The sequence below is a fragment of the Macaca mulatta genome, chromosome 13 (genome assembly GCF_049350105.2).
Source record: "Macaca mulatta isolate MMU2019108-1 chromosome 13, T2T-MMU8v2.0, whole genome shotgun sequence".
NCBI classification, from domain to species: domain Eukaryota; kingdom Metazoa; phylum Chordata; class Mammalia; order Primates; family Cercopithecidae; genus Macaca; species Macaca mulatta.
The window spans coordinates 70,184,212-70,192,882 of NC_133418.1; the positions used below are offsets into that span (position 1 = coordinate 70,184,212).

An 8,671-nucleotide genomic window follows, 5' to 3' on the forward strand; every position below is an offset into this window, starting at 1 on the left:
TATAAACTATCTGCTCATATCCTTTCCTTAGCTTCCAGGGCTTTAGCATTTTCTTGTTTGTTTAAAAAATACATATATATTAATCAGATTTTCCTTTCCTATTATTTTGACATGATGTATAGGGACATGTTTAATATAGACTGAACTTAGTATTATTTACCTAAATGATTATTTGCTAGAATGTATCTTTTCTAAACAAATCAAACTGCTTATTTGAAAGAAAGCATAAAATTAAGTCAAACTAAGCAGAAATTCGACATTTTATAATTATTAAAATTTATTGTGATGAGTGCTGAATTACCTCATTTGGCTTTAATAATCCTATGTGCTAGGTACTCTCATTACGACTATTTTACAGATGAAGATGTTGAGGGACACAAAGAAATCTAGGCAGTTTGCCCAAGGTCACTTAGTGTGTGAGCGAAGTGGGTGGGTTGTGTAACTAAAGAGCCTGAAGCTTGGGGCCCAGGGCCCCTCCATCCAAAGCTTCCCATCAGCCTCTCTAGCCATGACCTCTCTCCACCTCCACTGAGGGTTCTGCTGGAACTTCAAACTCAAACACTGATATTAATGTGAAACTGATATTCCTCCCAAATATCCACTCATGCCCTTGACTTGTCTGTTTCCGTCATCATCACCAAACACGCTCATTGTCATTATTCAAATTTGAAATCTTTATCACCTTAGCTTAGCTCCTCACCCACTAGGTCCACCTCCCATCCATCCTCCCATCCATTCACCCTACAAATAGCTTGGCATAGGATTGGGCCTTCACAACCATTCTCCCATCTCTCCTCTCCTTCTTGTTCCCTTGGCCACCACTATAACTTGCTCCCTTTACTTCTGGACTCCCACTTCTCTCCTGTCTCCTTGCTTCTAGTTTCTTCCTGTCTCATTGTATTCTGAACACTGCCAAGGTAATGAGTTTCTCAAGTATATTATAATCACAGAATTTAGAAGTGTACAGGAGCTTAAAAACTGAATGCCAGATTTAATCGACTGGTAGTTATTGCCTGGAACACCATGTCGAGAATATGACTGAGACTCTATCTCAGCTCAGTGGAAAAAGAGTACCATTACTGATTTTCGATGGCTGCCAGGAACAGAAGCGAGTGATGCCATGTGCCATGTTTTAACCCCTACTATGATTTCATTTAAGTCTTTCATTTTATAAAATTAGATCTGAGACCAGAGGGTTAAGGGTTTGCCCAAGTCACACATCCAGCCTGTAAAAGGTATTTTACCTTCTGTGTATGGTACATAAAATATATTCTATATACTAAAGTATACAGTCTTTTGATTCAGGAACTAATTCTTATTCAACTTTAAGCCAGTCCAAAAACCATAACAACTTCAAGTCCTGGCAAGATAATGTATCCAATAATTATTCATTAAATAAAAAACAATATTACAAAGTAATCTCAGAGTAGGAGCAAAGGGAGATCATTAATACTATAATTGCTTAATGGTCAAAAGAACTGCGTACAAATATATTACTTTCAAGAAGCGGAATCTAAACTGATAAGGGTTTCTAGTAAGTGGTCTCTTCAGACTGTAGTAATCAATACATAAATGCCATTGGTAATGCAGCCTTTTAAAAAATAAAAGTTAGAATAAGCCATTTAATAGCTCTCCAGACATAAAAATGTTTAGGTAGTTTTTGCAAAGTATACCAAAAGGGATCAGTGGGTCATAGTGCTTAGGCAGTCCCAAGAGAAAGGAATGAACTCTTATCAATCAAACACGTACTATGTGCCTGGAACTGTACACTGCTGCCTCATAACTGTAAGATAAACTAATACTATTTCAATTTTTCCAATGAGCAAACTGTGGTCTTGAGTGAGTAACTAGCTCAAAGCCAGTACCTAGCAGTAGCCATAAGGCTAGTATACAACACCATTAGGATTTGGGCCCAGAACCTGTTTGATTCCAAAATGAATGCTCTTTCCAAACAAAGAAAAACTTTTCTGCAATAACAAAATTATCCTCACAAACTTTAAAGGACAAAATACTGATTACGACTCTGCTAAATTACAAATAACTGATCATCAAAAGAAATCACAAATTCGAGTTTAAAAAAAAACACAAGCTGAGAAGTAATTGTCGCAAGACATAAGATCCACAAAGGATTAGTAGGTAACCTACATATAGAACTACAAATCGATAAATGGGTAAAAGACTGAACAGGTACTTCGCAAAAGGAAGAACCCAAATGGTTAACAATGTAAACAGACATTCAACCTCAATAATCAGAGAAATTGCAAATAACAATCACAATGAGATAACATTTCACTGGACAAGATTTTCAAGCCTGGTATGTGAAGCACTGGCAAGGCTGTGGAACAACTGTAATACTTACGGCTAGTGGGAACACAATCAACCACTTCGTAAAAAACAGTTTGGCACTCTCTATTAAGGCTGATGATGCACATGCCCTGTGATCCAGAAAATTTCATTCCCTAGAGACAGCAAGTGGGTGTGTGTGCCTCCACATACGTACCAAGAGCCATATACAAAAACCACTCACAGCAACCCTTGTACAATAGCAAAAAAACTGGAATCAGTCCAAATCTCCATGTAGAGTAGAATGAATAAATCATGGTTGAATACTATACAGCAAGTGAAACTGAATGAAATACAGCCATGAAATGGATAAACCTTGGGAATAGAAGGTTAATCTAAACAGGTGAATCAGAAAAATACATAAAGTATAATTTCGTTGATATAAAGTTCAAAATCATACACAATCAAGATTTTTTAAAAAGGACAAACCATAGAGAAGGGAATGATAAGCATAAAATTCAGGATGGGGTTGTTTCAGATGGGATGATGGAGGTGGGCTCTGGATGTATAAGGCTCTTCTTGAACTAGCTGGTGGTTACCTGAGTGTCCATTGGTTTATGATTCTTTTTATTTTTTTGAGACAGAGTCTCACTCTGTCACCCAGGTTGGAATGCAGTGGCATGATCTTGGCTCACTGCAACCTCCGCCTCCCCAGTTCAAGTGATTCTCTTGCCTCAGCCTCCAGAGTAGCTGGGAATTACAGGCGCCTGCCACCATGCCCAAATAATTTTTGTATTTTTAGTAGAGATGGGGTTTCACTATGTTGGCCAGGCTGGTGTTGAACTCCTGACCTCAACTGATCTGCCCCCCTCGGCATCCCAAAGTGCTGGGATTACAGGAATGAGCCACTGCGCCCAGCTGGTTTACGATTCTTTAACATATATTTTAGGAACATTATTTTGTACCTACCAATTACTTGATTCAAAAAACAACTCTAAGAAAAGACTGGACGAGAGGGCAGGACATTGACTATATCAGATGACAGACATCAAGATGCCAGAGCAGAGCAGAGGGAGCAGAGGGGACCCTTTGCTCAGGGGTGAGCTTCCTGGGCTCCAGCTCTGATGTCTCAAAACCAATGCCTTCTTCTTTCAGAGGGGAAAAAAACTGTTTTTCAACTTCAGAGGTGTTTAACAAAAGAACCTAAAACACTGATTAATATAAATAAACCATGGTATATAGGACTCTTCCACCAAGAATTAAAGAACAGCTTTATAAAATAATTTTGTATTAAACAAATATTTTACAGTGAGTGCCTCACTTCTGTCACCACCATCAAGAAAAAAAATGTGCTGATACTTCAGCAAAAGAAAGGAAAATGCAAGAAGGAAACTTTTGATATTGAGGTCCCTTTGCTGAAGGAATAGAATAGAGTTTCTTCATTCAATGTGTATACAACTCACTTAAAGGTCTTGTTAAAATGTTGATTCCGATTGGCTGAGTTCAGAGTGGTGCCTAAGAATCTGCATTTGTAACAAGCTCCCAGGAGATTCTAATGTTGGAGGTCCGTGAATCTCACTATGATAGCAAAGGACATTATGAAAATGGCTTCTCGAGACATGTTTAAAAAATAGAAACACAGGTATATCTAACTGGCATAATTTCCTTTAACCACTGAGTAGAAAAAAAAATTGATGATGTTATTCCTACACAATAAAAATTTAAATATAATAACAAGTGCTACCAGAAAAATCAGAGTACTAAACTAGGTCTTTTGCAAATAAAAGATGCCCTGAGAAAAAGCAAAGACTGAAAACTTACAGGAAAAATCCATGAGATGCTTTACTCACTTCCACAGACCTACAAAGCTCACTCTTCTAACAGGGGTAGTTAGCCCCTTCCTTATGGAAGAATGGTTTGCATTCCCAAAAACGTAGTGAAAGAAACTAGGGCTATCATAGGGAGATCCACAGAACATTAAATAAAGCCCAATTAAAATGAAGATACTAGTTACGGTGCAACATAATTAAAGGAGCATCACGCCATTGCACGTAAAAAAAAAAACCAAAAAAAAAAAAACAGGCTTTAAAATGTTCTATAAGAATACGCTATTAAAAAGAAAAGTTTAAAATTATTTTGACAGTATCCACACTGAATGATTTCCACTAATCATGTCTATGTTGAGTAGTAGTAAAATCCTTCCACTTCAAAATAGTACTTCCACATGTAAAGTCATACATTCATACATCAAGACAAAGCAACCACTCTACAAACCCTTCCAGGAAGCTCTGCCAATGCCAAGCCTCTGCTCAGGATGTGTCACAAGCAGAATGAGGTCTTCTCATTTGCTCTACAACATCACAGATAGTTGTTACTAGTCTTGCCCAAGAGAAGCTCTTCATAGAAAACCTCAACTGTGGGAGACGACCTAGTGACAGCAGTTCCTTCACTGCCCAATACTTCTCCTTTCAGATGAAGGTTTTGGTCACTCCAGCAATGACAGAGTTACAAAGAGCTTAACCCAACAGAATTCTGCACCTGGTGTGTAAGTCAGAACAGCTAAACCTCCTGTGACATCAACACAGGATATTTCTTACAACATAGTAAATCCAAAACGTCTGGATGATCCATGGGAACAACATTCATAAAAATCTGTACGCAACACGATTTTATACAACCAGCACAAAAAGTCCCATACTTTAACGGGAGTTTCATATTTTGAGTTTCTCTAACAGAAACTCAAAATAATGCACATACACCACACAATGTACATGCAGTTCTATTCTGCAGAGCCACATGAAATCAAAAGCCACTAGCTTGGATTCACTAGAAATTTTTAAAAACACAAGCAGGCACGCCCTTGGCTTGCAAACACTGACCTTCCCTTCCAACTAGCATACTGAAATTTCCTTTTTCACCTACACATTTTAGAAAAGCCTGGGTTGACATTTGAAATATATCCCATTTGCCATCCCACACGGAATAAATGAATTATAGAAATGGCATTTAGAAGGGAAATTCCCTGTGTCCTGGCCGAGACCAAACATGAGAACACTGGGAACCATCTCCTCCTAACTAGATACCAGTCAAGAGGCCTTGGTGGTCTGCCCTTCTCCACCCTCTCCACAGTCACAGCTGTGAAAAATATGTATACAAAAAATACATATAAACAAACACAAATGCAGCCTGTTACTGTCATAATCCCATTAGTTACGCCTGGACACTAAACTCGGCTATCTGAATCAACAGAAATCTGAATACCAACTTACCCTCCATCATGACACTCATACACCTAATAATCCTTAATAAAGCATCCAAATAATGTAATTGTACTTGACTTAGAAAGAGCAAACGATGAAAACAAAACAAATACAGGCTAAAGGAATCATTTACTATCCATTAAAAAACATATACATTCCTTTTAAAACAACCTACTGAATTTTAACATACTTATAAATGTCTTAGTGACATAAAAACTAAAACACATTAATCATTTCATTTATAAAATGGTTTCCTATAGAAAAAATGCATGCTTGGTATTAACCAAAGACAGAAGAGGTACTGTAATGTCACAGTTGCGAAGGTCCAATTAATAAACACCAACTTTTCATGTAGAAAGAAATTAATGCATAGCTGGGTTGTGGTTATACATTATGGATGATCCACAGAATAACGCTGCGACTCCCCACACTGACTGCACCATTGCCTCCGCACACCACTGGGCCCCGTCCTTCCTGCAGCCCCTCCCTATGGCTCAGGTCCCCTGGTCGCAGATCAGATTCCGATCCGCATCCGCAGGCCGGCTCCCCTCTGCCTGCATTGGTGCTGCAGGGCGCCCCTCCGAACGAGCGCAGCCCAACGAGAGGTGCAGGAGGGATGATCCCAAAAGAGAAGACTCTCCCCTGCTCACACCTAGGTGACCTGGTCCTCCTGACGCCACATCCAGCAGAAGCTGCAGGACAACGTAGTAGCAGCTTCAGACCTCGGCCAAGGGCAGCCCCGGGCCTGGGTGGGGCCGGGCGGGGGCCGCAGGCGCCGAGCGGCCGCCAAGCCCCGCCAGCGAGAACCAAGGAAGCTGCGATACTGCTGCATTGTGCTGCATCACGGCGAGGGCACCGTGAGCCATCCATCTTGCCAAAAAAGCACATCCCCTCCCAAATAAACCCCACCGAATTCAATTTTCTCCTCCGCCAAAGCACCCCCACACGCACCCCGTCCTCACTATCTGGCCTGGCTTTGGGTTGGAAAAATAATGGACAGAGGTTTGCGTTCTGATCCCCACCCCCTCCCCATCTGATGGCAGCAGTTGGCACCCTTCCTATCACAAAAACAAAGAGAAGGCGCCCCCTAAAAGAGGGCCGTGGGCGTGGTGTGGGGGGTGATGACGAGAGGGGCTTCCAGCCCACCTACCCAAGGCAGGCCCGGAGGGTCCCCGCGCTGAGACAAACCTGTTGAAGAGAGGGTGGCAGGAGCTGAAGGGCGGGCGCAGCGGCGGCTCGGCGCCCGGAGGCGTCTCACGCCCAGCCCTGGGAGAGTGGGGACAGCAGAAAGGGCGGGGGGGGCGGGCGCAGAAGGGTAGCGAGCGCTGGGACTGGGCGGGGGTGGGGGCGCGGGGCCGCCGCCTCCAGCTCAGCTGCAGCGCGGCGCAGCCGGGACCACGCCTGGCCGCATCCCCTGCACCGCTACGCGCAGAGCCCGGCCCTGTCACAGCCGCCCCCGCTCCCCACCCGCGGGGCCACAGGGAGGGCACCTGAAAATAGACCCTCCTGCTGCCCGCTCCGCACCCACCTCCGCGCCAGGGGCCGCCGCGCCCGGCTGCAGGGAGGCGACGGCGGAGGCAGTGAGGAGGAATCGCCGGGGCTGGGGCCGGGGCCGGGGCCGGGGCCGGGCGGCAGCGGTGCGCACGGCGGATCTGCGGCCGCCTCACCGCAGAGCCTGCCGCCCCTCGTCCCGCATCACCCGAGTACCAATGAGCACCCGCGACCCGGGCTCCCCGCGCCGCCCCCGCCCGGGCTCTGCAGCCTCCCTGCCCCCACGCGGCTCCCCGGGCGCAGGGCAGGCGGGCAGCCGCGTTCTCCGGCCCTGGGCCCGCGCCCCTCCTCCCGCCAGTCCGCCGCCGCGGAGCCTGCCCGGGAGGCAGCCCCAGTGAGTTGGCATCTCCCTACCTCGGGCCCCCTACCTACCTCCCGGGGATGGGGTGGGGGCGCCGGGGTCCCGTCCTCCTCCCGCTCCTCGGCGGCCGGGCGGGTGGGCCGGGAGGCGACTCCGCGGGTCTGTCCGCGGCTGGGGCCGGGGCTCACAGGACGGGACCAGTGGGCGCTGCTGCGCAGGGCTGCGCGCTAGCTCCGGGAGGAGAGGCGGCCGAGGGAGGGACTGGAGGAATCCGCAGCCTGCACGGCAACAGCTGCACTGATTCCGGGGGCTGGGCGGGAGCGCGGGGGGCGGGGGAAGGAGGGGAGGAGGGCGCTCGCAGGGAGGGGGCGAGGGGCGGGGAGAGGAGCGCGCGGGGCGGGCGCGCGCGCACACACACACACGCGCACTCGCGGACTCCCTCCCGCACGCCCTCCGCCCTCCGCACTCCTGCCTCCCTCCTCCCTCCCCCCTCCCGCCCGCTCCCTCGGCTTCGCCAGCCCTCTCCTGCTGCCCCGAGCCCCGCAGCTGCCCACCCGGCGCTCGCTCGGCCAGGGAGCCGAGCCTCGGGCGCGTTCTCGTCCTCTCCAGCCGAGGCTTTTCCAGGGCCCATCCCGGACTTCATCCTCCCAGCGGCGGGGACCAGGCTGGCCGGGGTGGGGTGGGCACTGCTGCTGCCGCTACCCGAGCAGGACAATAGGGGCTTTGTCCCCACAGCCGGAGAGGGCCAATTTCACGTTTAATTTGAGGCTAATTCGATTATCGCCATGGAAAGAGGCGGTCTAATTTTCTACGTGACTTGTGCAGCCTCTTTTCGCCCTTGATGTTGCGTTTGAAATGCGGGGGAGAGAGGGTGTTTAGGGAGGCTTTGGAGCGTCACTTGCTTAGTTGGTTTGAGATGCAGGTGGTGATGCCTTACAGGTTCTGCCCAGCTTGGAGAAGGGCGACGGCGACCTCTTCGTGGGAAACCTTGGGCGCTGGAGGGTGGGTGGGGGTCGTTCCTTGGCGAGGTTAACGTATTCTTCTTTTGCAAATGCTTTTTCGCCCACCCTTTCGCTTTGGGTAGCTGGGAGCAGACCCTACAAGTGGTTCATCCACCCAACTCCTGCCTCTCAGCGCAGGCTCCGCTCGAACCTGAGGCCAGGTGCCCTGCCCAGTCATTCCCGAGAGTGGGGTCGTCCGGCCGCGGCGGAGGGCCCGTGATGGCGTGGGGACTTGCGTTTTCCCCTGTGCGCATTCCTTGAAAAAGAAACTGGAC

General features: G+C 47.5%; 1 protein-coding gene and 1 long non-coding RNA gene across 7 annotated transcripts in view; one reads left to right on the forward strand and one right to left on the reverse strand.

Moving 5' to 3' along the window:
* The window catches only part of SPTBN1 (spectrin beta, non-erythrocytic 1), a 213,914-nt gene extending 205,849 nt beyond the window's left edge, over positions 1 to 8,065 (reverse strand). For 2 of the 6 annotated variants that reach the window (XR_013402433.1, XM_077958638.1), the window contains exon 1: positions 7,467 to 7,658. The gene's annotated coding sequence lies outside the window, so the exon portion shown is untranslated. 6 annotated transcript variants of the gene reach the window in all.
* Positions 7,295 to 8,671, forward strand: LOC144333771 (uncharacterized). The gene is made up of 2 exons (XR_013402775.1): positions 7,295 to 7,428; positions 8,480 to 8,671. It is a non-coding gene; the product is annotated as an uncharacterized LOC144333771 (long non-coding RNA).